At 40.3% G+C, this 14,509-nt stretch overlaps 1 protein-coding gene across 1 annotated transcript in view; it reads left to right on the plus strand.

The window, feature by feature from the left end:
* Positions 1 to 14,509, plus strand: part of NOX4 (NADPH oxidase 4) — a 107,166-nt gene that overhangs the window by 70,706 nt on the left and 21,951 nt on the right. The gene's annotated exons all lie outside the window — the stretch shown is intronic.

The raw sequence follows: 14,509 nt of genomic DNA on the forward strand, positions 1-14,509 counted from the left end.
GTCCTCACATTAACTGTGACCAGAGTGAACAATGAAAGAAGGGTAGTGCAGGATGGACACGGGGTGGAGAAGGAAGAATGAAAGTCTGGTGTTAATCCAGCAGTGATAATGGAAATAAGCAAAGTTATTTATTTTAGTGATTATTTCCTGAAATACGTAAGAAGCCAGTGGAGCTAAGTGTTAAATACAGCTCTTAAAATCTGATAATATGAATTTTCTGAAGAGCAGGTAACAAATAGAGGGGCTGAGTGCTGAAAACCAGTCACCTCCTCACTGTGAATTCTTGAGAATAAAAGCAGTCAAGGACGAAATCCTGATTCTTAAAATGGTGAAATTATTCACTGACAAAATTTCAAAGAGGAGATAGGATTTTCCTGGGTAAATCCCCCTGAATTTATTGTTTGCATTATCTATTGCCACTGTTTTACTGGAATACTATGAACGTAAGATATATGAAACTGTGTGAGACATCTAGGTGGAAGGAAGGACTGGTCTACTTGTTTCACTAGTACTATTAAATATTATTTTTCTCCTCACCCTTCAGAGCACTGGAACAGTTATTTTTCCATGGCAGCAGAACACTTTGCTTAGCTTAGATATTTTCATTTATGGTATAGACACTGTCACACTGGTCTGAGAAACTAGTTTATCATCCATCCTCAAAGAACAGACTTATTTCTATATAAATCATTTCTAAGGTGTCTGACTTTCCATTTCTTTACATTCAATTTATTACTAGCATTCTTGGCAAGTACAGCCTACTAGTAGTATTACACATTGTAAGATCCATGGGTGAACGAGTTTCTATTGCCCTCTGTTCAATGGATGCTTCAGGCCTTCGAAGACCATACAAAAATAGCTTATATTGTGGAACTCTACTCCTATTAGAAGTTACAGTAGCCTTGCATCCGAAAATGGTACATGTTTTCTGTTTTCAGACACATTACTTGGTGAGATTGACTGATTCCTCTAATACACAGAATCAGCCAAACTTTGACACCTAACTGAAAGAGAAGTTTGCATATCTTCTAAAACAATAGATTTCTGCTCATAGTATCACTGATTGGTGCAAATTTGCTTGCTTGGTGCAGAAATTTAATCATGTGTTATAGTTCACTTAGAAGCTGGTTGAAGACTATTGACATGTCCTAGGCTCCCTAAGGGTTGTCTTTCAAGTGAAATATTTGTGTTTAGCAAGGCAGAAAACCTGCTTATCTTCACAATATATTTTGTCTTATTCCCATGTCATTTTTTGTCCCTTCCCTATGCTCATTTTCATTGAAAGGTCACTTAACCGAAATGAAGGTAATGAACAGACAGATCTTATAAATCAGTGTCCCTTCATCTGAGCAATGGTTGGTTGGTTGTACTATATGAGGACCTGAGAAGTAATGTCATTTTAATGAGACTTTGTCGTGGGGCACAAGGAGGAACTTGTAATGCTTAAGGAAATCCTAAGAATATGGAAGGTAAAAAATAGAAGTTTTAGTAATGACTTAGCTGAATAGCTAGACTATGCAGGGCTTAGTAAGTAGAAAAGACAGAAGTTTGCACATATTTAAGAGACATATCCAAAGGAAGGAGATTGGATAGGAAAATGTTCTGCAGTTCTCAGGATATTCAGAGTCATAGTAATAAATATTAAAGGCTAAATGAGCAAACTGTAATCCATCAATTTTTGGAAGAAATCGAAACCTTGATGTTCTGGCCTGTTCTTGTACATTTATCAACCTGAACTCTTTCCCAGGGAACAGAAGGATAATATTGAGGATGTGATTGTTCTCAGAGATGATGTCTGAGCACTGGAATGGCTGGAAGAAGTTTTCTAGAACATGCATGCATGTTGCTCTGGATTTGCTGGGGTAAATGTGTCAAAGAAACATGCTTTTTAATCCTGGTTTATGAAGGGAGAAATGCAGGGTCTTTTATGTGTTTGCCTGGGTTTATTCTGCTGGTCTTGGCTTAGCCAAGGAGCAAATACTTACTCTGGCACATGGTGGAGATTATAGAGAGCTGAGCTTACAAAGACTAAGGTTTGTAAAGCCACATGGCGCATCACCTTGAATTCTTTAGCTTGGTACTGTGTGTCCACAAATAGCGTGGCATCATGAGCATCATCTTTCATTGTGGCCTGTGGACTGAGATGCAGTCCTATGCACATTGGTACAGCATCCAGCCAGCCAGCCCAACCTCCTCTAACTTTTCTTTACAAGGCTGCAGAGCAGACGGAGCTTGCTTTTTCTTACATTTCACTCACATCACAACGTAACTGTGTCATGGAAAACTTACAGTTATTGGGGAAGCAATACAGAATTATGTTCTTCTGTAAATGCCTATAGTAGTTTCGTCATGAAACATTATATGGCACATAGTTACAGGTTACTGAACTAGCAAGACCACACTAATACAGGCAAGTCTTTTTGATACCTCAAGTGACTGTCAGAGGATGAAATGCATGGTTCAGAAACCAAACATCACTAGACCCCCACATCCACCTTATTAGGAAACCCACCCATCCACAGAGAGAAATGCTGTGAGGAGAAAATCTGTCTGCTAGCTGACAAGAAGCCATCACCATGTCCATGAGGATTCGCATTCCTGAAACTAAGAATAAAACTGCAGCTGTGGGCAGCCAAATGGGTTGGGGCACATAGCTGCCTCCAAGTGTACCCGTGTGGGAAGAGCCTCTGCATGTGAACCAAATCACAGGCAGACTTGCCACTTGTCCCTTCTGTCATGTCCATGAGCATGCTGAAGTCACTAAGGTGAGTTACCCCAACATGACCAGGCCCATCAACAAACTAAACTTGTTGCAGTGAGTCTTATCCCAACTCATTACTTTGACAATGATCATTGTAGCTCCTATATCTCATAAAAAACACTCCAAGATTTCACTCTTAGCACATTTCTGCAGGAGCTTTTCTCACGCTGGTGTCAAGCTCGTGCTTTCCCTGATTGCCCATTTATGACATTTATCATATGACCATATGATATTTATCATATCCATCATGTATGATATATGGTATTTTATCACATGGATTCACTCATAAAATACAATAACTACTGAAGTGCTGACACAGGCTACAGAGGATTGCTCCTGAAGAAGACACTATTATAGTCATTAATTGGGCTTGAGGGTCCAGCACGTGACAGGTTGGTTGGTGTTAGCAGCAGGGGCGCAGGTTGCTCCATCCCACCAAGGTTGTTTTGGTCTTTTCCTGCTGACTCCACTCCACTCCTGACTTCCCGTGCTGTGTTCGCAAGGGAAGGATGCGCAATGGCCTTGTAACACCAGAGAAGTGTCTTTGGGGCCTGATAATGTCAAAAATTAAAATTAAAATTAAAATAAAAAAAATATAAAAAGAAAACGGAAACAACGGAAGTGATAAAAGAAGTGAGAAATTAGGTTGGTGGGTGAAAAAGGCAGGAGGGAGGCTGACACTGCACAAAACAGCACTTGAGAGGGATGTGCCAGAAATGCTGCTGGCATTACAGCTTTTTAGAAAATTTCTCTGTATACAAGTGACTTGACAGTTCAGCTGTACTTTCTATTTTCAAGATATTAATGAAATCCTTAAATACACATGTGGGTTTCTTAAAGGGATTATTTGCTTCTTTTTTTTCCCCCCTTCAGAAATATTTTCAGTCTTCATTCTTATCTTCTGTGGGTTTGGTGAAAAAGTTCTTGGATGATTCACAGATTTAAGAACAGAAGGAGCTGTTATGTTCCGGCTAATTTGAGTCCCTTCTTAACATAAGCCGTAGAGCATTACCAATAATCCCTGCAGCAAGCTTCTGGTTCAAGCGGAGCATGAATTTAGAAAGACATCCAGTCTTTAAATTGAGATGTTAAAAACTGGAATATTCACAAGCCTTTAGATCAGCTTGTTCCACTTGTCGATTACTTCACATATGTATGACATTAATTTCTTTAACTTCAGTTTCCAGTCGCTGCCATCTCACTGTACCATTTGCTGCTAGACAAGAAAGTCCTGTACCATCTGAAATGACATATCCGTGCAAGAGTCTGGAGGGGATTTAAAAACTTACCCTTCTGTTAGACAAATAATTAAAACTTTCTTGCAGGGTAAGGTTTAATTAAAAAGTGTCTCTCAAATAATTTGGGATTTTGTTTTTAAAACCTTTCCAAAGTTTTAATTTTTCCTTTTATTTTTATTATTTCTATTTTTTTTTAATTTTATTTTATTTTTTAAGCATGGGCAGGAATTACAAAAGTGTTTTTTTTACTGTTTCCATAATGGTCATATAGAGTAATAACAGCACTTCTTTCTTGTCAAATAGAAAGACAGTGTAAATTGGGTACTTTATTATTTTTTAAATGGAGTGATAAGGGGTTGAACTTGGGAGAAAAAAAGATGAACTTAGAACCTGGCAGGTATAATGAAATAACAGAGTATTCCAAATACATTTACTTTCCACCACTCATAAACTTACCTTTCTTTGGCGTATATTATTAGTAAATTAAGGTAGACTTCTGTATGCACAAAAGTGCTGGTCATTTTCATGTCACAAAAGAAGAAAAAATACAGGATCTTGATTTTTATATATATATGTATCTTCAAATACATATTTTTGAAGGTCATCTTCGAAAAGCTGTTGAACATTTCAGCTCAAACAAGGCTAAGTGGTATTACTCAATTCTCATAACGGAGTAGTCTAGACAAATAGGCGGCAGAAAGTTAGTGCCCTAAACCATTGTGCCATCTGGTTCCCAATTGCTACTCATTTTAATGATAATGGATCTGTAAGGGGTCTGTGCCAACCTACTACAGCTGGAGATCTGAGCCAAGAAACTGATATTTCATAAATAATACCCCAGGAATAAAACTTTTATCTTATTTGTAATTGTCTTGAGAATATTTTTCTTTTTGGAGGAAAATAATGTGTGTCTAACTAGAGAAAGTAGTGAGTTATGGCTTCTGGAAGTGATGGTACTCAGACAGTGCCTTCCCCCTGAAATTCAGATTTAAACATACACAAGAGCAGCTAGCAGGATCATGGCCTAGAAACCCAGTTCAGTTTGCATTAGAAACAAAGGCAAAATCTTCTTTGGTGTCCAACAAGGGGAAAAATCATGACCTATGTTTTCGTCACTCAGTCTTCATTGTAAAGGCAGGGCAATGTTTAATCTTAAGATGTGAGCTTTCACAGAGTGAATTTTCTATAAAAGGCTTTCTGTGAAGTGTTTTACAAAGGATGTTCTCTTACAGGGGAGAAAGCATGGCATGGGACTCTGATGTGAGTTACCAGTGTCACCCAGGAGTAATTCTCCTGGGGACGAGGCCAGAAGTAGAAATCAGGTCTTCCATAGTCCTTTCAGTTTCATGCATTTGGCTCTCTCATCTAAAATAACATCTATCCTGTTTTCTACTGCAAAAACACGTGGCCTGCCCATATTGCTGAAATCAGATGGGAAAGTGCCAAGTGAAGGAGTCTTTCAGAAGTGCCCACACAAGCACTTTAAATGCTTTGTGTAGCATTGTACATTAAGCATGAAAATTACTGGTTTTGAAGCGCTCCAAGATTAATTTCATAATGCAGGCTACAAGCTAACTATCTCACCAGCAGCACTGAGCCCTCACATTTATTTTTTAATGGGACTTACAGTGAGCATAGAATAGTTTGGGTTGGAAGGGACCATGCAGTTCCAACCATGGGCGGGGACACCTTCCACTAGACCACATTGCTCAAGGCTTTGGCCAGCCTGGCCTTGAACACTGCCTAGGGATAGAGCATTCACAGCTTCCTTGGGCATCCTGTTCCAGTGCCTTACCACCCTCACAGGGAAGAATTTCTTCCATATATCTAACCTGAATTTCCCCTATTTAAGCTTTAACCTATTACCTCTTGTCCAATTGCTGCAGTCCCTGATGAAGAGTCCCTCTTCAGCAAGCTTGTAGGCCCCTTTCAGATGCTGGAAGGCTGTTATGAGGTCTGCACGCAGCCTTCTCTTCTCCAGGCTGAACACCCCCAACTTTCTCAGCCTGTGTTCATACAAGAGGTGTTCCAGCCCCTGATCATCGTTGTGGTAATAAGGGGTTAGCTTGCTGAGTTTCCAGACCAGTGCAGGTTTTAGTTCCATGACGAGAAGACCTCCTGTCATTTTCTTGTCATGTGGGACTATTACCAAATGTTAAGAACAACAGTGGCAATGGGGTAAAGGCTGGTAGCTGTTTATTAAAAACAGCAATCATGTTATAGGAGTAATCATGTCACTAAGAAGGCAAGTATTTGATCTAGATTTTGGTGGAACCATAATGGAAATGGAAAGAAAGAGGACATAATTCATATTGTGCACTACATGTCTGGGCTATGATCCTGCAGAGACTCATGTGGACATATCCACATAATATCAAACAAGACCAAGTCATTATCTTGAGCTATTTAGGACTACACATTAAACTCAAATGTGAGCATCAATTCCTCGAGAGAGGGGCTGTATTCTTTTAACGTATCAGTGCCTCAGTAACTTCTAATACAAAATAAAGACAGATTGTTCTGTTTTCAAAGGCCCCAATTCAAGTTCTGACATCACAGAGTGAACCAGTTGCCTTAAAATCAAGGAGAATTTTGTTGCTAACTTCAGCAGATCTCAGACCTGGAATCTAAGAAGCTTTGAAGGAAGTACAAATCTTTCATACGTAGAGAAATGTGGGGGAAAACCCATATCGTCTGAGAGATCTGTGCAGAAACATACAAGCAAAATCGAAGCTTCGTGTGCATAGATACTCTCTTTTAAGTACCAAGCAATCTAGAATGCAAGTTTAACTTTGGTCTGTTTATCACAGCATAGTTGGGGCTCATTAGCAGTCATGAACTGTTTTATCCAAAACATTGCAATGCTCCCAACTGAGAAGGGGAATGGGCTGACTGAAAATAAAAGGCACCTAAAACTTTCAAAATATTTGGGAGATGAAATCATTGCTTTCTTCAAAGTGAGTGGTGAAAGACAAAACATTACAGCTGTTCTTCATTGTTTTTGGGAGCATGGGCATGATTCTTGATAAAGCCTGTTGATTTAATTGGTATATACCTGCCTGCTGCTGATCAGTATTGTGAGACTTTGGGGAATTATCTGCCACCACGTGTCTTGAAGGATGTTTTTTTACACAGCTCAAACAGAAGTTACAGTAGTTTGATGCAGAAATTATTAGTGAAGCTCTTTGATTCATTATGCAAGAGTTACGTTGATACCATCTGCCCTTACGTCCAGCTTTATCATAATCTTTTATAAATATTGCTTTTATTAGTTTAAAAATTAATTTCATAATTACCATAGGTACAGAAATCCAAGCACCAGATTCTTGAAAAACAAGTGCTGAAGAGTTGTGGTTGTTGACAGTAGTGACTTTCTCCTCAACTCTATGAATAAAAGGGGACAGCATCTTTCATTCACTCCCATACACCTACCTGCACATTTTTGGCCCCATGCTTTCAGTGAGGGATCCTAGAGGTTGTTTTCTTTTGTAGAGCCTTTTAAAGGAGACAGCATCTTCTGCTGGTGTTCTGTTAGTCTTACTGCAAAGGGAGAAAAGAACTATTTCAGCTATAATAAAAGGGAAAGTGGACAATGTTGTGCCCCTAAATATATGAAAGAAACCGGAAGGTAAAAGAATTTGCCTACCATGTTATCCTTTATATTTCATATAAGACTGTCCTGGGTTTACCAGTAGCTGTTTTTCTCCTTCTTAGTAGTGGTGCAAGCTCTGTGTTCTGACTTCCAGCCTGGGCAGAGAGCTGATAACACCGATTGTTTTAATTGTTGCTAAGTAATGTTTATTCTGGCCAAGGACTTTGTGAGTCTCATGCTCTGCTGGGGATGAGGGGAGGCCGAGAGGAAGCAGAGACAGGACACCTGACCCAAGCTAGCCAAAGAGGTATTCCATACCACAGCACGTCATGCCCAGGGAGGTAACTGGGAGTTACCCGGAAGGGTGGGGGGACTTGCGGGGTTGGATGAGGTATCGGTTGGTGCTTGGCTGGGGGGAGTGGGGTGAATTATCTGTCGGCTGGTGTTGAGGTGTTGTATTCTTTCCCCTTGTTATTTCCTTTATCATTATTATTACTGGTGGTAGCAGTACTGATTTGTGTTATACCTTTAGTTACTAAACTGTTCTTATCTCAACCCGTGGGGCTGCATTCTTTTCGATTCTCTTCTTTGTTCCTCTGGGAGCAGGGGGAGGGCAAGAAGGGGGGGGGAGTGAATGAACGAGCTTTGTGGTTGGGTTTAAAGACATAAACAAAGCCTGTATTTCCTGGTCTCTAAGGGAGGCAGAAATTGAGCAACACTCATTGCTGTTCTGGCCCTTCCCCAGCAGGGTTTGAAGAAGCAAGTAAACTGTTCTTTAAGCATCTCAGCAGTACCAGAAGTCACTCCTCATGTTCTTTAATACTGCTGCTGACAGTGTACTCTGCTGCTTCCGCTGCGGTAGCAGAGCAAGTGTATGCTCTGTGTAAGAGCACGAGCTTTGAAGCTGAAAGAGACAGTTATGATATTCTAGTTTTGCATAAAATGAGCAAGGGTGGCTTGTTCTTACCAAGACATGAGCCTAGATTTCAGTTTTAGCAACTGGAGTCTTCAGTTTTGAGTGCCAGGCTCTTTAGTATATGTGAGGGAGAAGCTTCACATTTCTTTTTTCATGCAACACATTGGATTTTAAGCTCTTGTTGATAAATAGGGGCAGCAAGAGGCCCACAATGATCTAACAGCTGTCTACTATCTCTTCTGAGAAATAGGTAGGAGATCTGGGCTGTGGAATGCCAACTGAACCACTCAGAATTGAGCATCCATCCCCAAGTAAACACATATGTCAACCCCATTTCATGGAGGAGCATGTCTCAACATCTAGTTTAGAGCTTTACTCCGAAGTCTTAAAAACTGGCAGCAGTAGAAAATCCGTCTCATCCTATAGTGTGTTATTCCAGATGTTAATGATCCTCAGTCACAGGGGACAGAGGTTGGTGCTGGGAGGTTGTGCCCTGTAGGCCAAGCCTAGCCCTAAGGAAAGTTCTTCTACAACCACATCAAGTGGTTTGTAAGAATCACAAGTACTTTTGAACATCCAGACAGCTAGCAGCTGGAAAACATTGTTAGCATCTGCAGAATAGCAACAGCCCATGGTATTAGCTGCCAAAACCTTTCTGTGTGTTGCCTAATCAGCTAGCTGAGGCTGTTCATAAGCTAAATTGGAGACTAAAGTAGATAAGCCCTGACACAAAAGCTGTTTGAATAGAAGATATGTACTGAGTTGTTGGATGGTGAAGATAAATTGGATGATATTCAGAGTTCCTGGTGGTTGCTTTTTCATAGAAGAATTTTTTGGGCTACAGATTAGTCAGAAAATTACCAGTCTAAGCATCTGCACCCAAAGTGAGGCATTACATGTGTTGAGTAGCTAGCAATGCTTTTCTTTGCTATGAGGAACGTAGTGACAATTTTCTTTGCCCTTTCTTTGCCCAAAACAATGAGAGAAGCTGCATTACAGGCATCAGCCAGAAAGAAAAGACACTAAAATAATTTGCTTTCGAGCTTAATAGCTTTCATGTAACACTTTGCTTTATGACTTAATTATCTGTTGCTGTCAAGGTATCTTTGTAGTACAAGATTTAAATTAAGTTTGTGTATGGTTGGAACTCATTTAGAACCAAACTCTGCAATGAAATTTCCTCATTCCTCTGGGAGCTTGTGTAAGGCAAAATAGCTGCAGACTCCAAAAAACCACATGGGAGCAGGGTTAGTCTTCCTACCCCAAATCCACTTGACCAGTACCGTAACCTAATACTACAACCTATACAGTTGGCAGTGTGTTCTCTGTATTCTGTCTGGTTCCAAACAGTAGTCAAAAGTGTTTGATGAAAGCCTGATCACTTCTGAGAAATGAAATCTTACTTTCCTCTGTGTGGTGCATTGTGATGTTACCTAAAGAAATTGCAGCTTTGTATTTCTCTTCACTGTATACCATGTCTTTAAGGCTTAAAATAGTTTTTTTTGCTAGATTGTTGTTGGTGATCTCTAATACTGCAGTGTTTAAGGTATAATTACTTCCTCTCTTAGACAAATCACCAACAGATTGAATTTCTTTATTATATTGGTTTCCTTCTTCTAAACAAATACTGAATGTCTTAAAATAGATTTAATTATCCTTTTTTTGCATGGGTAGCTGAAGCAGGCATTTATTTCCAGTGTTTTCTCCAAAACAAAGGTATTTGCATCCCCTCTCAAAAGACTTTGAAAGCTATTTGTAGTCATACTTTTTATTCCTGCCATACTTTTTATGCTGTTAGGGAAAATTGAGCGATGGAAGTGGTCAGTGACCACTGTGATTTATCCATCACATGGTGCTATTACCAGAGCAAGGGCAAAGCAGAACTGGTTGCAAAACTGGGGCATACATTTTGTTATGCTTCATCCCCTAGATATGTTTTCCGTATGGATGAGGCAAATCATGTAGATGTAACGTTATCTTCTGAAGGAGTCATAGATGTGATGTTCTGGGCATTTGGGCACTGTGAAGATGAAACTCTGTGATCTTTATAATATACAAGAGTATCTCCTGCCAGTGCAGTTTTCAAGGGAAGCAGTTCTAGGGTTTCAGATGATCACTCCATCACTTTGAAGTGTGTTGGAGAGATCCCACTCACTTTGTTGAAATCTAGGAAACTGGCACTTCGTTCAAGCTGGTGTAATCTAAAATCTGGTAGAGTTATGAAACGAACTCAGGCTTTCCATAATTTTTTAGTATAAGCTGCAAGAAAGATTAGAAAGTACCAAAATCCATGAGTTAGGGTGATACAGTAGGCAATTCAGTGGTTGTGTCAGTGTTTCTGAGGGAGAAGGGGAAGAGCTGCTGTTGTGAAGGATGACAGCTGACCTAAGGAGTGTAAAAGTCACTGGTTACATGTTTCAGCTGTGTCCAAGTGAAATGCTATGCTGCTTTCAATCCAGAAAGAGCAAAGTCTGTGTGAAGGACAATCATTACATGCCAGCCTCTCTGTCAGCACTGTTTTGTTTCAATGAGGTGGCATGAAGTTTTGCTTCATGTGTCAGCCCTAACATATGTCAGACTTGCTGGCGAAGTGAAGAAGAAAATACTCTTTAAGAAAAGTTTGGTTTCTGAACAGCTTGGAAGGCAGCAGGGATGCTGAATATTGGGTGGTCTGAGCAGGAGGGTGAAGGGAAGGGGGCGAGGAGAACAGAAAGGAAGAAAATATAGGTGTAGCTTTCTGTTTTGTGCACAGTCCTCACATTACGTGGAGAAAGATACCTTAATTCAAAAGAACAGTTTTACCTGTAGGATCAGCAGAGCAGTATATAAAGAGCTTGGTCAGCTGCGCAGGGCTCTGATTGTAGGAAGAGCCCAAGGGGTCTTCTGTGGCAGGCAAGCGATACTGGTATTGATGAACAACTTGAGCTCCGTCTTGTGTAAGGAAGGAGGAGTTAGGAATTTCTTGCTAATTTGTTTGCAGATTGCTGTGTCCCCCAGAGAAAACAGGCTGTAAGTTTGGAGTCTCCAGGCTTCTTTCACCCATGGTGCCATTAGCATGCACTCGAGCATCTAATTCCAAGCTCTAAGTGAAGCAGAAGGGCTGTCTCCTGGGGCTCAGCCCCTGCTTGCCTCTTTTAGAGTCAGCACAGGCAGCACTTATGATATAAGGAACCTTTCTAGTTCTCACTGTGCCATCTGCAGCAGCGCTTTGCTTTTTGAATGCATTTTTGCATATGTGTCTGTATGCATTTTGCCTTCATGTTATTAGTTGGCATTTACTGGCTGTGTAGTGGTTGATGGTTAACTTCTTGTTTTCTTGGTGCAAATTTGCACTACAGTTAAGGAATCCACTGTAAGGGATTGCAAACAGCAGTTACTGAAATTTGAGCTGGCTCTCTCAAGTCGTTTGATAGCGAAATAAAGCAGGTTGGCTGCAAGCAACAATAAAGAGCATCACTGGAGCTTAAGAAATCCATTTATCTCTGCATTGGCTATGCCAGCTGTACATGGTCAGATGAGCTCCCCTCACTGAATTAGCTTTGTTGGCAGCTATTTGGCCCTTCACTCAGATTCTGGCACCAGTCAATAGCATCTGCACCGTGTGGAAATGTTTTGGCAATTAAAAGCCAATTAAGTTTGGCTCATTCCCCTGTTCCATCCTTCTTATGACATCCAAGAAGAAGCCTCATGACTGAAATATTTAGCATCTATGAAGAAAACAAAAAGAGCTTCTTGATTTTTGTGAGTCTGGGGTCTGCTCTTCTCTGCACTGAAGGCCCCTTGAAGAATGAAAGTTTAAGGGATATTGCACCATAAAATGTGTTCACAGGAAAAAAAACAAACAACAATGCTTCAAGTCATGGACGGTTGTATTATCATTGGGTCACTGGTGGTAGATAAAACCCCTGTGCACTCACGTGTTTTGGCATTGTTGAGTAAAGTCGACCAAACTAATGAAATAAGATTAAAAAGGAAGTAACAGAGCTGGTGCCTTTGTCCACAGCCATCTTCACCCTTTTTTTCGTTTGTCTTGGCAAACCTTGATGAGGTTTATGACCACCGTTATAGATGTATCTATGGGTCTCACAGACTTTTAATGAGGTCATTGCTTCAGTGCTCTTCTCTGAGAAATATGACTGTTCTTGTATAACAGGTAGATGGTATCACACCATGTCAAACTCACTTGCCCAAATTCTCCTAAGGAAGGTGTGGCAGAAAGCAGGCTAGATCCTAGCACAGCACCCAAGCTGCTGCATTAATCCTGCCTCCTTGTAAAGTTCCTACCCCAAGGAGAAAGTATCTTTTGATTAGGGACCTTTGGGCACTTCCACAATAGGTGTAGCTGTATTAGAAACATGTGGTGGTGGTTTAGCAAATGGTTGATGTTTGCAACCATTAGGAAAAAATACAAATGCAGTTTTCAGAATCTCAGAAAGGAACAGCCAGGAAGTATTCACTTGTAAGCCCAATTTTTACCTTATAATTTGTTTAAATTAAATTGTTAATTTTTAAACAGAAATGGTATGTGGAACACCAATATAATAGATTTTCCACGTCATTTACTTTCCATAGAATACATACCATAGAATCATAGAATGGTTTGTGTTGGAATAGACCTTAAAGCTCATCCAGTTCCAACCCGCTAGATCAGGTTGCTCCAAGCCCCTGACCTTGAACGCTGCCAGGGTTGGGGCAGCCAGGCAACCTGTGCCAATGCCTCACCGCCCATATCATCATCTACCCAGCTGATGGATACAGAATAAGCTCTTCAGAAAACAAGATTTGGTAGATACACAGAACCCAGAGCACTGGGATTTCTTCTGTTGTGTAGTGCCCATGTCCTGCTGTGTTTACTTGCAAATATAGGTACTACAGCAGGATAAATAGTAAAAAGTAGACTTGGTATATATATACATGTATATATATCCAATTGTATAGTGGATATCTGCTTAATAGTATACCTTTGAGTACAGCAGAGCTAATTCCTGATATCCTGTAATTCAGAGGCGTTTTTGCCATTTGTTTTGTCATGGAATCAGGTGTTAGGGGGTTGTTGGGTTTTATTGATTTTTTCTTGTATGGCATAGAATCAGGTGTTAGGGGGTTGTTGGGTTTTATTGATTGTTTGTTGTATGATTTTTTTTCAATAGAGAATTTAACAAAGTATTGCCTAAATAAGAATATAGCACAGTGTATTAAAAAGTAAGAAAGTTAAAAGACATTGGTGTCAGGGGGCAAGCAGCAAATAGTTCTTAAGCAGACATTTTTAGAAGGGGGTGAGGTATCAGATATGCAGCAGTTCATGTTGGGACTTGGTTCTTTTCAGTATATCAAACAATGAATGACAAGGAGGGAGATGTAAACACCAAGTTAATTAAATCCTTGTATGATATTGCACCAGGGAGGATAGTGTATTTCAGAGCGGATGGATTGAAATTTCTGAATGATCTGGAGAATTTCAGGAAGTGGGTGGAAGAAGAAGAAGATGAGTTGGACTAGGCAGAAATGGCAGACAGTTCACCAAGAGAAAAATGTCATCACTGAAGAAGAAAGAGTGTCATTGGGTGAGGGAAATGATAGGTTCGTATATAGCACTTTATAACAGCCTTTTGTGTCAGTGCCAGAGTATTCAACCTATTAAATTAAGCATTGGAGGAGAGGAGATCTGAGGAAGTGTTGCTGCCTGGTTACACCAGAAGGAAGGGTATAGCCGAGGATGTAAATGACATTCTGGAAATGAGAGTGGATCAGCATGAGGGAGATGGATTTAAAAGGCTGGACTTCTCTTCCTCTCTGGCAAATCAAACCTGGCATTTGAAGTCAGACCTCACAGTCCTGTGGTCTGCATTTCACAATGATAATGCACATGATGGGGATCAACTTGACCAGCGTGGAGCTGCAGCACACTGATTTTATACAAGAAGTCTCCCAAGTCAAGATTTGCTATGTCTCCCTAGAATGACAACACCAGTCACAGACGGTGGGGTTTCTCTGCGAATATA

This window comes from Lathamus discolor, chromosome 4, assembly GCF_037157495.1.
Source record: "Lathamus discolor isolate bLatDis1 chromosome 4, bLatDis1.hap1, whole genome shotgun sequence".
In the NCBI taxonomy this organism is placed as follows: domain Eukaryota; kingdom Metazoa; phylum Chordata; class Aves; order Psittaciformes; family Psittacidae; genus Lathamus; species Lathamus discolor.